At 36.5% G+C, this 18142-nt stretch overlaps 1 long non-coding RNA gene across 1 annotated transcript in view; it reads left to right on the top strand.

The window, feature by feature from the left end:
- LOC135365270 (uncharacterized) overlaps window positions 1-13971 on the top strand; it is a 29280-nt gene extending 15309 nt beyond the window's left edge. Inside the window, exon 3 of the long non-coding RNA XR_010412913.1 lies at window positions 13697-13971. This is a non-coding gene — a long non-coding RNA (uncharacterized LOC135365270). The remainder of the gene's footprint in view (window positions 1-13696) is intronic.
- Window positions 13972-18142: the final 4171 nt, after the last annotated feature.

Genomic DNA, 18142 nt, shown 5'->3' with positions numbered 1-18142 from the left:
GTATTTGAAGTGATCTTCCTTCACTTGGACATTACAGGAAAAAAGGGAAAAAGTTACGAGTTATGTTCTTCTTGGCAATGCTTTTTGGTAGTAACTTAGGTATTTATTACATCTTTTTTATTCTAGGACTTCCTGATTGATTATTAGCACATTTATTATAGTTTCTTATTTCATTAAGGCAAATTAGATTCATTAGCTCAAATAAAATTGTTTGTCTTTGTGAATCTAAGTGTGGAAAAATCTAAATAAATCAAAATTAACATTTCTCTACAGATCAAAAATGTGTTTGGAAGCTTTAATCCCAATTGCCTGTGATTATGAAATATGATTAAATAGTTTTCAATTAGCTTTAAACTTAAATGCGTGCATATGGTAAAATTTTAAATGTTAGGAAAAGAAACTATATACAGGAGATGAAGAAAATTTTTCCTGTTCCCGTAAATCCTCATTTCTACTCCTCAGAGCTGATAGATTATTTTTGCAATGTTTACCCTTAAAAAAAATCAACACTGGATTCTTTCTGAATAGATTATTATCAGATAAAATAATGATAGTGACCGTTATATTGATGTGGTGGTGTCAGAAGAAGCAATGAAATTGAATGGATCCTATACTAATTTCTAGAGAACCATATTAAGTAAAGTTTATATATGACAAGCAATATTTAAAATTCACAAAATAGCAAATGTAATAAGATATGAAGAATACTGTTCCCAATAACCAGGACTTGAGGGGTACCTGTGTGGTTCAGTTGGTTAAGCAGCTGACTCTTGGTTTTGGCTCAGGTCATGATCTCAGGGTCCTGAAATAGAGCCCTGCATCGGGCTCCACACTCAGCAGGGAGTCTGCTTGTAGATTCTCCCTCCCTCTCCCTCGGCTCCTCCCCCTGCTCATTCTCCCTCTCCCTCTCTTGCTCTCTCTCTCTCTCAAATAAATCAATAAACCTTCAAATAACCAGGACTTGAAATCATTATTGTTTTATCAAATTACTTGCTCAATTTTATTTTGAATCAATAAAATAAAATAGTTCTTAGAATGGTGAAGTTCTTTTTCTCTATCCCAGAACAATTCCTATACACCTTCCCTGAGAAGAAGCATTGCTTGAATTTATAATGTATGACCCCGGGCTGATAGATTTGTATCTTTATGAGTATAGGCTAGATTTTAGGGAAAAAGAAAACTGCTTTGTTGGTCCTGTCATATGTTACATGATATTTTCTTAATCTGGCTCCCTATTGTTGGATATTATGAATGTCTTAAATTATTTTTTTCTCAAAAGGAATGCACCAGTAAACATTTTGTTCAGTCTTTCCTTATGAACACGAGCTAGAGTTTCACTAGAAATGTGTTCTTCAATATAGTGGCTTCCGGCCACATGTGGCTATTGAGCAATAAAAATGTGGCTGATGTGAATTTAGATGTGTTGGAGAGTATTAAATACCTACTTTGTTTCCAAAACTTCATAGAAAAGGTGGACTGTAAAATATCTCATTAGTGTTTTTATGTTGATTACATGTTTAAGTAACGATACTTTGGAGTAGTTTAGATATATTATTAAAATTAATGTCATATTTTTATTTTTACTTTTAAAATACATGGATACACACGTGTGCATAATATATCTGTATACATGCACATGTATGTGTGCATGTAATATGTATATGAGTATGTAATATTATATGTAAACATGAATAAGTATAATCAGTTAGAAAAGTGCATACCATATAGGCATATACAGAGATCAATTTGTTTAGCTAGCATTCTATTGTCACATATTTTTTTTTTTTAAGATTTTATTTATTTATTCATGAGAGACAGAGAGAGAGAGAGAGAGAGAGAGAGGCAGAGGGAGAAGCAGGCTCCCAAGGAGCAGGGAGCCTGATGTGGGACTCGATCCCAGGACCCTGGGATCATGACCTGAGCCGAAGGCAGACGTTTAACCATCTGAGCCACCCAGGCGCCCTCTATTGTCACATATTTTTAATGATTATAGCTTTAAAATAAAATTTGAAATCTGGCAGATTAAAACTCTAAATTTATTTTCTTTCTCTATTAATCATGCTATTATATCTTACCTGATATAACTTTCCCTTTTCCATACATTTAGAAATCAGTTTATTTTGTTCTGTGGAAATAGTCTTTTGTTAGCTTAAATGTGATTACATTGCTTTTATCGATTATTTTGATCAATGTTGACTCTTCCAATCTATTTGTATGGCATAACTCTCTTCTTTTGATGTTCCCTGAAAATATATATTTTTATATAAGTAACTTATGTATCTCTGGTAAAAAAATATTATACAAAACCTTCAGGACAGTATTTTATAATATTTGCTATTCCGATTAATATATGAAATTTGAATGTTTGAATGGTGAATCATATATACCTACAGCCTAAACTGATAAGATAATAACCCCAATTAAGTATTTTTCCCCCGGAGAAAAGACCACTTTGCTCAATGACTTCTGTCATTGTTACAGAAATGACAGAGATTCTTTCCAAACTCAAATTTCAGTGTTAACTTGTCTAACAAGGTCTCTGTTATTTAAGCAAAGAGGGAATGAATCCCATGGGTGCACCTGCCCTCACACTTTGCTCAATTCTTCCTCTCCACGTATAAAACGTGATAGCCTATTTGTTGACTGGACACACAATTAACACTCCGTGTTACAGCTCTGGCACCTGGAAAATCATGATGTCTTCCTTACATGTTTTGAAGAGCAGAGCAGAATAATGTAGTTAGATGTTATTCCATGACATTTGTAAATACTGTAATAATTTTAATACATTTGTAGGTCTCAAATATCCAACTATTTCTACAAATTAAGCTTTGTGTTGGTTCTTTGGATTTAGTGATGCTCTAAACACATGCTTGAGTTCCTATCAGTAAATGGGTCAGCACGTCTGATGATATGTGACTGGTCTGGGACTGATAATGTCCCTGACACAGGAGATGTTCAGAAAGGATTGGCCTTGAACTAGGTGTCTTATCAGACCTGGATCAAGATGATGGCTATTACATTGCATTTAGAAGAGTCTAATGAAAGTCACTTAATGTAGTTTTAGTCATTTAGTATAGTTGAGTAGTTGAATATTGTCTCATGATTACATGTCTTTTATTTTATGGCTTTCTGATCATATTTCTCATCATGTTGGAAAGAGAAACAAACATGGCTTGGGAACTTTCCTGATGAGTTTTATTATTATGTTCCTGCAAGCAATTTTTAACTTTACTGTATTTATATCACTTATTTATGGTATATACTTTATCGCATAGGAAATTTTTATAGCATGCACAAATATGAATTTACCACTGATATTCTGTCAACTTTAAAGGAATTGCATTGAAATCTCTGCATAAAAGGTAAGGATTCTCCCCCTCCATGTTCTCTTTCAGTTACCAATAAGGGAGGTTTGAGTAGCCCCGGACAAGATTTACTGTGTCTGACTGGGCAGAGTCTCTCTATAGGATTTAAAATTTTTATTTATTTTACAAATGCCATGACAGGAAGTCCCCAAGATGAGACTTGTCAGAGTAAAGTCTGGGTGTCCCCAGGCAAATACACCAAGCAAAAATACATGCATGACAAGTTTCTTGGAATCGATGATTTTTAAAAATTATTTTAGTTATAATCCAAACACAGATGTGAGGCAGAGAAAAATTACATTGTCCTTAATTTGAACACCAGACATCAAAGAAAAATCACACATACACCTGCACTGTACAATCTTCCTTCCAGTCTAAGCAAAGCTGGTGGCATGCTCTCCTCACAGAAAAGCAGTAAGCACGCATCCATGCAGACATGTGATAAACACTTTGCCGAATGTCAAAATACTGTAAAAGTGTTATTTTTTGTTTTTGAGGTATTATTTACAACGGGTGAAATGCATAATTCTTTTTTTTTTAAGATTTTATTTATTTATCTGAGAGAGAGAGAATGAGAGAGAGCACATGAGAGGGGGGAGGGTCAGAGGGAGAAGCAGACTCCCCGCTGAGCAGGGAGCCCGATGTGGGACTCGATCCCGGGACTCCAGGATCATGACCTGAGCCGAAGGCAGTCGCTTAACCAACTGAGCCACCCAGGCACCCCTGAAATGCATAATTCTTAAGGGCACAATTCAGTACATTTGTATACCCATGTAACAGCCCAGAACAAGCTGTAAAATAAAAATGTGTAGTTCATATTTTTTTTCTCAGCATAATGTTTGGAGATTCACCCAGGCTCTTGCATAATTCATTTTATGCTGCTGTCAGATAAGCGGAAGAATGTTGTTTCATTGTCGCGTGATAGTCTATTGTAAGAGGATACCACACTTGTTTTCTACTCTTTTCATAGATATTTAGGTTGTTTCCAACATTTAACTGGTGAAATAAAGCTGCCACTAACATTTTTGTGTATGTGCACTCATTTCTTTTAAGTACATACTTATGCACGAAATTTCTGGGTGATAAGGTAGGCTTAAGTCCAGCACTTCATTAGAAAGAGCAAAACTTTTTTTCCTAAAGTGTTTTAACAATCTGACACTTAGACAAGCACTGTGAGCTTTACATTTGCCTCGCATCCCCTGCAAATCTGGTTTTCCATTACATCTTTGTAATTCACATAAAATGAAATATACTTATTTTAATAAACGGTGTTATGAAATTATGACAAACATATGGAACTCTGTCCTTACAAACACGATCAAAAGAATGAATGTTTTCATCACCACAAAAGGATACCTGTGTCCTCCTATGATCCAGCAATTTCACTTCTAGCTGTATACTTAAAAGAACTGACAGCAGGGTCTTGAAGAGAGATTAGTACGCCCATGTTAATGGAAGCATTATTTACAATAGCTAAGAGGTAGAAGCAACCCAAGAGTCCATCAATGGATGAATGGATTAAATAATGTGGTATATTGGGGCACCTGGGTGGCTCAGTCGTTAAGCGTCTGCCTTCGGCTCAGGTCATGATCCCAGAGTCCTGGGATCGAGCCCCGCATCGGGCTCCCTGCTCAGCGGGAAGCCTGCTTCTCCCTCTCCCACTCCCCCTGCTTGTGTTCCTCTCTCGCTGTCTCTCTCTCTGCCAAATAAATAAAATCTTTAAATAATGTGGTATATACAGACTGTTATTCAGCCTCAAGAAGGAACGGAATTCTGATAAATGCTTAAATGTGGATGAACCTCATGGGCATGGCGCTAAGTGAAGTAAGGTAGGAATAAGTCAACCTTGTCTCAGGCAATATAACTCAAATTCAAGTCTTCATCTTTCCAAGGCCATCTTCTCTCATGTCTGTGTGTCTCTGTGTCTTCACATAGCATTCTTCTCCTTGTGTCTCTGTTTTTTCTTCTTTTAAGGACAGCAGTCCTACAGGAGTAGGGCTCACCCTAATTGAGTATGACCTCATTTTGGTGACATCTGCAAAGATGCCATTACCAATAGGTCATATTCACAGCTACTAGGGGTTGGGAATTCAACATACCTTTGAGTGGGTGGGAGGGCACAATTCAACCCCAACACATTTCCTTTGTGAATTCTCCAAATCTTGTGTCTATGATTCACTGGGTTTATTTTTTCTTATATCAGTATCTAATTGATCCAGCAGTATTTGTTGAAAGTATTATCCTTTCTCCTTGGAATGGGCTTGGCACCTTTGTCAACATCATGGATCACATGCATGTAGGTCTATTGGTGGAGTTTATATGACTCCACTGAGATAGTACATGTAAGTTACACTATTTGACACTGACTCGCAGTTCTTGGATGTGAACCCTGGAGGATATTCCACATGTTTTCTCTCTGGTAGTTCTTTCTTCAGCCTCCAGTGGTTTCTCTACATGCAGGCACTTATGGGTATTCAAATGAACACCCAAAGAGAAACCCTATGAACATCACTAGATCTTTCTGTGCAGTTCTCTCTCTCTGTGCAGCATTCTCCTTAATACTCAGCCCATGGGTTCTGGCTGCCTTTGTGTCCACGAATACTTAACTGTTTTCTCAACAGGATTGCTAGCCCTAGTTTGGGTTTCTCTATCTCCCTAAATTGTGACTTGTAAACTCTCCAATTTGTAATGTGGGGCAATGCCAGTCTCATCTTTTTTGTTTCCTTTGTCTTGAGGATAACTATCTGAGGTGTCAGTTGTCCAAAATCTGAAAACGTGTTGCTTCATATATTTGGCTGTTTTTAATTGTTTAAGGTGAGAGGGTAAATTTGATTCCTGTTACTTCATTCTAACCAGAAGCCAAAATCAACCATTTTTAAAGATCACATCTTTTAAATATGAACTCTGCTCACCAGCTCAAATGGAAACTTACCAGTCAAAATGTTGGTGTATTCATCTTCTAAAATCATATTAATTACATCTCCTCTTGAAATGAAGTAATTGCTTAATAAATGTTGAATTATGGAATTAATGGAAGAAGGAATGTATGAATTAATAAATATGTTGACATTAACAATGTCATTGTTTTTAATGACAGAATAATTTCATAATAGAAGTAAGAAGCAAGAAAAGGAGTATTATGTTGAGATGAAATGGAGAGAAGAAGAGAAACACAGATTTAGAACAGTCCACAAAGTGTTTCAAAAAGAGTCTGCCCAAATAGACATCTGCCCCCTTTCCAGTCACATATGCCAACTCTCATTTGAAAACTGCTGCTTTAAAACCCCGGATGATGGCATTGAGAATATAATCTAAAATCATTTGCAAATGTTTTCTAGTAGGATTTCTCATTCCTAGAAGAGAACCAAAATTACATACAACTTTTGTTGACAACCTTTCCATATTAGAAGAAATCCACACATTTCAGTTAAAGTGCTTTATATTTGAATAATAAGATGGTTTTAAAAATTATCTCCAATAATACTATTTAGCAACGTCAAATTTTCTTGACTGTTGCTATAATTAAGGAACATGTCTGGTGTGTAAACCTTTGCGATGCTCAAACCTATGGTGTGATTCCTTAGTAAAGTGCTACATTTCACTTTGCCAATAGAGATGCACCAGCTTAGTCACCTGTCATGAATTCCCACAAATGTGGCTATTACTGCAAACCTCTGACTCAACTCTAAGTCAAGCTGCAATTTGCTTCATGATGTGCTGTGATGGGACAAGAGAGAATCAATTTTCATTTTGGAGCAAATGGAATAAATCTGCACCTGCAGTTGACATGGAGGTCAGAACCTCATCCCAGGAACGCAGAACACGCCACAGATGTTCCTAGCTTTATAATTTTTAGATTTGATGACTATAATTCACTGAGTATACACACCTGAAACTACTCACTCAATGACTTCAGCTGGTGTAGAATGAAGTGAATCAATTATTTAAAACAGGCTGCCACTAATAACACTTCAATATAATTTCATAGTCATTGTTATCTGCTTAAATGATACTCCACCATCATTTCAAATGACCCAAGCAGACGACCTTGTCATAAAACCTGTGAAGTTGTCTGTGAAACTTCAAATAAAACAGAGCGAAAGCAGAGGAGCTTTCCTTTATTGCACACTTACCATATGTCAGATAGTGATCTATTGGTATATAGAAGCAAGCGCAGCTGTCTATCTCACTTCATGATGACAAAAATCCTGTTATCTGGCTTTTCTTATTTTCATGTTTATATTAGGATTTTGTAAACCTAAAGAAAACCATACCAAACAATATTAGTTAGAAAGTGTCATGGTTGAGGTGAGACTGATTGATTTTAAAATAAAACTCAAGAATTTTCTCAAAAGCATAGGTACATGAAATTTTTCCATTATTCTGGCTGTAATTTCAGTTCTTGAGGGTAGGTTATTTTAAATATTTATTTTTCTATTAGAGTAAATATCATAGCAATATAGGCTTTTATTGATCTGTAGTATGTCTTTTTAACTTCTAGCATGTGTTATTTAATAATTACCACAATAAATATGTTTTAAGTAAACAAAGAACAACCTTTAAATATAAATGGGAACTGGAAAACATTTTTGTTTTCCTTAAAGACATAAATGGAAAGTGGGACAAAAACCATGTTCAAATGGTAATATTTTTCATAGAAATTATGAATAAGCTTATTATTATCATGAATAAAATGTTTCACTTTTTTTCTGTGTAAGAGGAACTTTTAAAATACTGGGGAAATAATATAGAAGAGAAGAAAATGGCAGGGGCACTCATTGTATTCTAGATCTCTCTCTCCTTTTATTCTTATTGCCCTATAGATCTATTCTGAAATGACAGATTATTTGGTGACTACTTAGGCAGGCCCATGATGAGAATGTTGGAAGGATTAAAAATAAGTCAGAATGGATTAGAGGAGGTGGGCCTGTGACTTAGACCTATTTCTTTTCCAAATGGTAATAGAGCATTTGGCCGTTAATATTTATTTATATATTTTTAAAGGTTTTATTTATTTATTTGAGAGAGAGAGAGAATGAGAGAGAACACATGAGAGGGGATAGGGTCAGAGGGCAAAGCAGACTCCCCGCCGAGCAGGGAGCCCGATGCGGGACTCGATCCGGGGACTCCAGGATCATGACCTGAGCTGAAGGCAGTCACTTAACCAACTGAGCCACCCAGGCGCCCTGGCCGTTAATATTTAAATTGATTCAGACCAATGGGTGAACACACAGAAGTAAATTTGTAGACATTTATTGCCAGACTGAATGGCTTTAGGGTCATTCTATGGAACAAATCACTTTTGTTGGGGTGGTAGGCCATGGTCAGGTTTGTGGGAACAGAGACAACAACTAGGGGATAGAGGAAGCATGTGTGAGGCAGATTGTCCCGTGCTGTAGGGCAGGGTACAAGGAGCAAAAGCAGAAACAAAGTTGTTCTGACGGATCAATATGGCGGTCATTAATAGAATCCTGCAGCTTGATGGAGAAGGAAAAGCCCAGCATGCCAACTAATCCCAGACTCCTTCTGACTTGCAGATAAAAGGCTGATAATTCTCTGCATATCTTAATTAAAATTGGCTGTTCTCTGGGGGAACTCTTCCTGTAAGTTAAATTATGCTACAGACTATTGATGAGTGGACTTGGAGAAGACTGGACTAGACATATTTGGTATGAATTACTAGGATTCTAATGAAATTATAGAACCTTAAAGCATGAGCATCTAAATGTACCTTTGAAATCTATCTAGAAATGCAAAGAGGGAACAAAGAGGGAAAGATTAAGCCATGTTATTTATGGTACATGCTTGGCATGCTAGAGATTAAATGAGGATGGCTGAATAGACTTTTTATCATAGCAACAAATTCATGAGGTGGGGTCAACAACTCCCATCTTGCTCTGATAAAACTGAGGCTCAATAAGGTTATATAAGAACTGTGTAACATTTACAGGAAGTGTCAGATTCACTGTATGAACGAAGCTTTGTCTGACAAGCTCTGCCTGAGGAAGTTCATGAGCTTTTAGACAGATTAACACTTCTGATGTGCCATTTCTCAATGTCTGCTTCTCTTTCCAGCACTACTGATCCACCCTGGATTGACTTTTAAGAATGCATGTGAAGTGCATTTAACACGTGAAAATGTATTGCAATTTTCTGCAAAACCTGAGCAGCAGAATTAGATGTGAATAAAGAGCTTCTTGAGACTCATAGGGACCAAGAAATGCTCATAAATGATTTTTTTTTTTTTTTTTTTTTTGGCTAGAAAACAACTGTCACATGCATTGTTGAATATTCCCTAAAAACTGCAGGAAGTGATCATTTATGTTGTATATTAACTAATTTTTAATAGCTAAATAATAAATCTTTATCTTTTTCACTCTCATAGATACATGTTCCAATTATTACTCCTTATTTTTAATGTCATTTACTGGTATTTTATTAGAAAGCTAGCATATGATTGTAATGGTCAATTTGGACCTTTGAAAAGTATAATACATAATTAATAAAAATAATGTAATTTTACTACCTAAGCAGGAGTCAATAGACTATGGTCTGCTGGCCAAAATCTAAAATATTTATTGTCTTGCCTTTATAGAAAGAGTCTGCAATCCCTGACTTAATGGATAATATTTTTAACAATTGATTATATTATTTTGCTATTTCTCTGTGCACTGTTTCCATTTACCAAGGTAGAATAAACATTTCAACGTCATATATTGTATGTTCTAAATATTCTTTATTTCTTTATTTTTCCTAGAATGAACCGAAAGCATGTGTGTATATATACTATATATAATTATATATACATATAACAAATTTATGGGCTACTTTGAAATTCTAATGAAATCCAGTGAAATAAAATTCAGCCCAAACTGTATGAATTAGAAAAAAAACTTTTCCAATCTTTGGACACTCATTGCCTCCCTCCAGGAGATGATGTATCAAATAGGCTTATTTGTGTTCATTAGGAAGGTGAATTGAACCTGCTAAAGTTGCATAATTGCTTATGTCACATATATGTAGGTCACAAACTGAACTTATTCTTTACAATTATCAACAGTGGCAAAGCGATGCCAAAGACAAATATTATGAGTAAACTGTAATTCAAAATTGTTTATATTGAAAAAAGAAGGGGTGGGTGCGGCACCCTCAGCCAGGTGTTCTGGGCTTCAGGCTGAGAGTGGGTGTGTAAGGTTAAGGGAGGGAGGGAGAAGCAAAGCTCAGATCCAGATTTGCTTCTGAGCTGGCTGGACCTCGGAGCTTGCAAGTCTGGTCTCTCTCTTTGTGGGGAGAGGGTGGGTTGCAGGTCCCTTCTCTGTATTCCTCCCTGTAACCCCCAAAACTCAAGCCATCAAGGAGGAGGCCTTCTGATGCGTTTATCACTGTAGCATGAGACCATCCACGTTGCAATCAGATTTATCATAGCCCTGGCACTGTCTAGAAAAGGTCAGGGAGACAAAGAGTCTCCAGTCTCTGTATATGGATTCACTGCTCACCATCATTTGGATGATCTGGAAGAAACCGAAAGGACAATGCCCAAGTGTTGTTCAGTGTCAGGGCAGGTATCTGGACACCTTGATGCAGAATTCAGTCATTTAAATCAGCCTTAAATTGCAGAGCTGGTCCAGAATTTTGGGGGAGGCCATGAAATTAAGTGTCTATGTGTCTAGAGTGCCCATACAAAATTTTCTAGCCCCAAAATGTGCTGGTATAACAAGAAAAAAAAGAAAGTGAGAAAAGAAGGAAAGACAAATGCTAAATACTAAAAAGACATATACATACATAAAGAGACCTACACATTTGTATGGATACATGCATATACAAAACACGAGCACATACATATATATATCTATACCTATATCAAGAAGGTTATTAAAATGAGAAAATCTAGAATCTCTGTGAAACATCTCATTTGTTTTTAAAGTTAACTTGTGAGAACATGTAGGTAACAGGAGATTCCCCGTTTCACCTGTAGTTCAATTCATGCATCCAATACACACTGTGTGCACACAATGTACCAAGGTCTGTGCTAAGGGCTGGGACTATTGTAGCTCACTTTTGGAAGTTTTTAACTGGAGACACTTAGCAGACATCCAGATGGAATTACACAGCAGGCAATTAGATGGATGAGTTTTGAGTTGAAATGAGTGGTCTGGACGGGGAGTATTTTGATCACCTCCTATTCACCCTGTTGGTGAGGGAGGGATTCTCACCCTAGGGTTACCACCCAATATGGGGCAGATGAGATCCACAGCAGTTTATTAGTCATATATACTCACAGCCTGGTGGGGGGACACACATGCGGGGCCAAATGGAGTGAGTAGTGGGAAGGAGATCCACTTTGGGCCAATTAAAGGAAACCTAGGAATTACATTCATAAACTTGATGATAACTTATTCCATCTTCATCTCTCCAGATATGAACAAGACACATGCAATCACTTCAGCTGTTGACAGTGATGTAGCTCCCGAGTCCACTGAGAAAGGAGCCAACAAACATGGAGGATGGCAGACCACAGACAGCCATAGGGAAACAAATGTAAACTGATTACACTGAGACTCTCCATGTCTTCCCAAAGTCTTACTTGAGGCAAAACATCTCAGTGATAATTATATCAGGGATGGAGTTCCTTTATTGCTTTAGCCAATTTAATTTGGCTTTCTGTTACAAATTTAATCATTTTTGAGAAGCTGTACTCTTCCATGCACAAACTTTAACTTTCTCACAGAAGGCAGTTTTGAGAATTGAGAAGAGCAAAGGGTAGTTACATGGTTTGAGGAACAAAAACAACAAAAATACCGAGGAGGAAATGGTGGCAGTTTCCTTAGATCTTTCTCAACAGGAGCAAACTGGTTGCAAATTCAGGGGAACGTTAGCCTCCCACTGCAGTCCTGTGTCATAGAGTCCCTGTCCTCACCTCTAACTCATGTCTGTTTCTGCTTTGAGCATTCTTTGGAATAATCCTGTGGATTGTATGTATTTCCTAGTTTTCTAAGTTTCAATATTTTTTGATTGACCACATATGGATTTATAATTTTATGTGGTTTATTAAGCCACTTTTAATTATGACAGGTTCTAACTAGCCTTTTTGTGACAAAAAAAGCCATTTCTTACACAATTGATACAATATTTTTCTTGTGTTTGCTGTGTTCGTTGCAGATATATATATTTTTAAATATCCCTGTTTTAAAAACTCTAAATTACTTGGAACTTAGTTTTTTAAATGCTGTAAAGTAGAGATATAAAATAGTTTTTTTTCGAATTCATCACTTAGAGTCCAAACTTGCTTTCTGACTTAAAAATATGGTTTTTCATAGTTAAAACCTATAAATACACCTGACTCTATATTTTCTATTGTTACATTTATCTAATCAACATTTCTTATGAGGGAATTTGTCACTTTTAACTACTATAGTTTTATAGCATCATCAGATGTGATACAGTATAATTATGCATCTTTTAAAAATGTTTTAGATATTCTTACATATTTATTCTTCACCATGAAATTTAAAATGAATTTGCTAATTTCTCACCCAAAAAAAGGATGCTGCTATTTTGTTTTTCAATTACATTTAATTTATATATTATTTTGGCCTGTCTTATATGGTTTTCATCACCATTTATTTCTGTTTTAAAGAGTGAAACTTTTTATGGTTTTCTTAATATGGACTTTCCTAATTTCTTATAAAATCCATTTCTTCATAATTTAAAGTTTTATAGCTTTTGTGACTGGGATTTGTTTTTCGTTATATTTCCTAATTGGTAATTTCTGTTACATAGTCAAGCTATTGATTTCTGTTTATCTATTTAAAAACAAATGCCCTACCTGAAGTTTAGACACTCTAGTGAATTTCTTAGGGTTTTCAATGTAGATAATATAATATAATGTATTTCTTCCAATATGTATAATGCTATTCAAAGCATGAAAAATAACTTTTGGTAAACAGCCAGGGATTTGGTTAACTTTTTCTAACATTAACATATATTTTATTTTCATTTTCATTTTTTTTAGAGAGAGAGAGAGAGAGAACACTCATGCATGAGTGGAGGGGAGGGGCAGAGAGAAAATCTCACGCAGGCTCCATGCTGAGCATGGAGCCCAACTCAGGGCTCGGTCTCACCACCTGAGATCCTGACCTGAGCTGAAATCAACACTCGGAGTCGTAACCAACTGAGGCACCCAGGCACCCCACTGTGCATATATTTTAGATGTGGATATTTATTTTGAGGTTCATATTTGGAATCATTTTGAATAAATACCCTTTTTTAAAAAGATCTTATTTATTTATTTATTTATTTATTTATTTTTATTTATTTATTTATTTTAGAGAGATTGAGAGACAGAGCAAGCAGGGGGAGGAGAAGAAGGAGAGGGACAAGCAGACTCTACACTGAGTGCAGAGCCTGAGGAGGAGCTCAACCCACGACCCTGAGATCATGACCTGAGCCAAAAGCAAGAGTTGTAGACTCAACTGACTGAGCCCCCCAGGTGCCCAATCAATATCCTTTTGATTCATTTATCTGAGCTTTGTTTTTTCAGTTTAATCAAGGGTCTACCAGCATATTTGGTAAAATTAATATGTTTTTAAAATTTTAAGCATTAACATGGTGAAATATTAAAATGTTTTTCAGTAACAAAGCCTCCTAGTGTTCCTCAAACCAACCAATCCTGTTCAGGTTACATCACCTGTTTCATGGGGTGCTAGAATCTTTTTGTCAATATTTTGCTTACACTTTTTCATCATAATGCATCATATGCATTATAATGCATAATGATAAATTGTACCCACTATTTGTCCTTCTTCACGTAATTTTATTGGAGATTAGCAACAGAATTCTGTACAACACAAACTGTAGAACATAGCTGTTAATGCTATGGGCTTTGGATTCATACATTCCAATGTTTGAATCCCAGCTTTGTCATTTTCTAGCTTGACCATCTTAGGTAATCTGGTTATATCTAAATTTCTGTTTCGTCATATTAAAAATAGGGTACCTGTTGAGTTTTGTGAGGATTACATGAAGTGAGAGATAATGCAAGCGACCTACTTATTCCAGTGGCTAGAACTCCAATGTTAGTCAATAAGTATCAATCATAAAATAATGGTAATAACACTCTATATTTTTATTAATTTATATTTAGAGGACATGATCTAAGTTGATCCATTGTTAATAATCAAAGTACATTTTATTGGACATTGTGTGGGTCCCTGCTTTCCAGATGTCGACCAAGGAAGAAGGCTACAACATTTCAGATATCCATCAGTTTGTTAGAAAGGAGGTCATCACAATCAACCAAATCAGTGGTTTCTGTATTGAACAACTTATTTTTCATGGTTTTGTGGCAGATGGAGATTAGCTTGGGTAGATCTTCCATTAGCATAATTGCACTAGCCAGTCAAATAATGTGAGACACCCCAGCCTTTCAACCCCAGTTTTGACCACCATGGTTCTCCCCATTTTTATATAGCACTAGTTTACCCACTCTACAGTCTGGATATGCTTCCTGGGGATGCTGCAGGGATCATAATAAGCCACAACTCTAGGCATTGACCTTTAGCCCTTGACATTCTGAGTTAGCTGACTTGGCTGGGGAAACTTCTACTACTTCCCTCACATTCAGAAAATCACACCTAGGTTGCTCTGCCTTCATTTTGCAATATTTCTAATTATCTTATCTGATGACTAACTTCATTTTCTTCTTTTTTTTTAAAGATTATTTATTTATTTATTTGACAGAGAGAGACATAGCGAGAGCAGGAACACAAGCAGGGGGAGTGGGAGAGGGAGAAGCAGGCTTCCTGCCGAGCAGGGAGCCCGATGTGGGACTCGATCCCAGGACGCTGGGATCATGACCTGAGCCGAAGGCAGACGCTCAACGACTGAGCCACCCAGGCGCCCCCTTCATTTTCTTCTTAAAATTAGTATAATTCAGTCTTTCTCTTCACTTACATATCCCATTTACCATCTCAGTATGGAAAAGATTAGAGGATAACTAATAGAGATTTTCCATCCCTGTCTTAGTGAGAGTCATTTTTTATGTTTTGCATCAACAGTATTTGTTGATACTTTTACACCTCATCGTTACAGTTACTAGGTCATGTTGCCAGTTTCTTGGATTTAGCAATAAAGAAAAGCAAGTAACACCTAAGAGTACAGCATCTGCTCTATCCAATTTAATTTCTCCATAGTAACTATTTAGGGAAAAGTGTATTTCGTTTTAGAAGAGTTGGAAAACAGCTGTTCTGACAAAATATATCCCTGTCAATGTTATATCCTGATGTGAAACGAGTCTCTTACCTAACTGTTCTGCTCTCGTCCTGAAAACCTGTTATTCAGGTATAGAAACCTGTTTCTATACCAGAAATTCATATTGGAGGAGCTCCTATTTGCATGTTATAGTATAGGAGGGTCCCTACTGGAGTGAAAGATAACACATGGCATATGCTTTATAAATATATCTAATGGCATTTATGGAACAGTGGGTAAGAATATGGATTAGTAAAATGTATATGTAGCATAAATATTTATAAATATATAAGGCAGATCTTGTATCATGGAAGTGTGCAGAAGATAGGTTTTACAAAAAAAGCAAGAAAAGACAAGGAAGAAAGAGAAAAAGACAAAGAAAGCTAGCTGACTGGAGTCTGAATCTTTGCTGTATATATTTTCAGTTTTTAAGACTTTTCAAGAAATACATGATTACTGATACCCAGACAGGTAGATAGCCTGTGATCATTGAGCGTTTTTTAAGAGTTTTTATTTATTTGAGAGAGAGAGAAAGAGAGAGCATGAGCAGCAGGGAGAGGGAGAAGTAGGCTCCCCGCGGAGCAGGGAGCCCAGTGCAGGGCTGGATCCCAGACCCCGGGATTAAGACCTGAGCCAAAGGCAGATGCTTAAGCAACTGAGCCACCTAGGTCCCCCAAGCATTTTCCATTACAGAGCATGAGGACATTCATTTATTTTATAATGGACTAAAGAAATATATATACACATTTTATTTGTATGTTTTAAATACATTTTTATGAAATACATATTATGAGCTTTACCATAATCACTACATTACATTTACATTAAGAGTATTAAATTCTGCTCTGATTTCATCCAAATTAATGGAAGTTTTGTATTAGACACATACAGACACTCACTTAGCTCTGTGGACCGTTTACTGTGTGAGATTCTCTTAGAATGATTTCCATTTCATTGAAATAAAGATTAAATATATTAGAATAGGCCTATAAGGAAATACCCTCACCCCAAGTAAGCCAAAATATTGTCTTTAACATTTGGCAAAGAAATCAACATTCTTTTATTTATTTTTTTTAGTGCTATGCAAGTTCAACATCATAATCTGCATTATAGCTAACTACCCTGAATTTGACCAAATACTTCTGCGCTGTTTCTCACTAACGCTGTTAAGTAGCAGTTCGTTAGGGAGAGTTTGGAGCAAAAAATTTCCTCACACCAGGTCTTTCTAATTACCTGAGCAAGTTTTTTGGAGACCTACTTCTCTATTTCAGAAGTTCTATGACAAATGCTTGTGGCTCTATGGATTTTTATATATGACAGCCATCAATTAGGAGAGTAGTTATCTCCACAGATTAGTTATATATTGATAAAGAGTACATGACTGAAAAGTGTTAAACTAATTTGGGGACTACACTAACACAAGGGAAAAAAATAATTCATGGTTTTGAATAAGAACTGTTTTTTCAAGGAAGAGGGTCCAAAATACATATTATTAATGCTCAATCTTTTTCTCATTAGAACATTTTACTATGGTTTATGGGACACTGGCCAATCCATATCTCCAATCCTGATTTCATACAAATGTCATAACACCATGCTAACTATTTTTTATGCCAAGTACCTGCCAAAAGTTTCTTACATCAGGACCTTTTTTAGAAAAAATTTAAGAAATTTAGAAAAAATTTAAATTCAATTAGCCAACATATAGGACATCATTAGTTTCAGATGCAGAGTTCAAAGATTCATCAGTTACATATAACACCCAGTGCTCATCACATCATGTGCCCTCCTTAATGCCCATCCCCCAGTTACCCCATCCCCCCACACACCTCCCCTCCTGCAACCCTCAGTTTCTTTCCTAGAGTTAAGGGTCTCTTATGGTTTGGGGCGCCTGGGTGGCTCAGTCATTAAGCATCTGCCTTAGGCTCAGGTCCTGATCCCTGGGTCCTGGGATCGAGCCCTGCATCGCATTGGCCTCCGTGCTCCGCGGGAGGCCTGCTTCTACCTCTCCCACTACCCCTGCTTGTGTTCCTGCTTTCGCTGTGTCTCTCTCTGTCAAATAAGTAAATAAAATCTTTTTTAAAAAAAGAAGTCTCTCATGGTTTGTCTCCCTCTCTGATGACTTCCCATTCAGTTTTCCCTCCCTTCCCCTATGATTCTCTGTGTTGTTTCTTATATTCTACATATCAGTGAAACCATATGATAATTGTCTTTCTCTGATTAACTTATTTTGCTCAGCATAATACCTTCTAGTTCACTCCACATTGATGTAAATGGTAAGTATTCATCCTTTCTGATGACTGAGTAATATTCCATTGTGTGTGTGTGTGTGTGTGTGTGTATCACATCTTCTTTATTCATCTGTGATGGACATCTCAACTTCAGGACCTTTTAATTCAATTCAAAACTCCTTTTCCTGGCCTTTCCTGGCTCCTTCTCATGTGCCAAGATTCACAAGTAAGACTGCCTCCCTGTAAAATCTGCCCAAACACCTCTGTTAAATGCTTTCATACATTCCTTGGCAG

The sequence above is a fragment of the Mirounga angustirostris genome, unplaced genomic scaffold (genome assembly GCF_029215605.1).
Source record: "Mirounga angustirostris isolate CCGP_5_RB_7025 unplaced genomic scaffold, mMirAng1.0.hap1 SCAF_7, whole genome shotgun sequence".
Classification (NCBI taxonomy): Eukaryota; Metazoa; Chordata; class Mammalia; order Carnivora; family Phocidae; genus Mirounga; species Mirounga angustirostris.
Note: the sequence above shows the minus strand (reverse complement) of the source record. Positions and strands in the feature narration are given on the sequence as shown.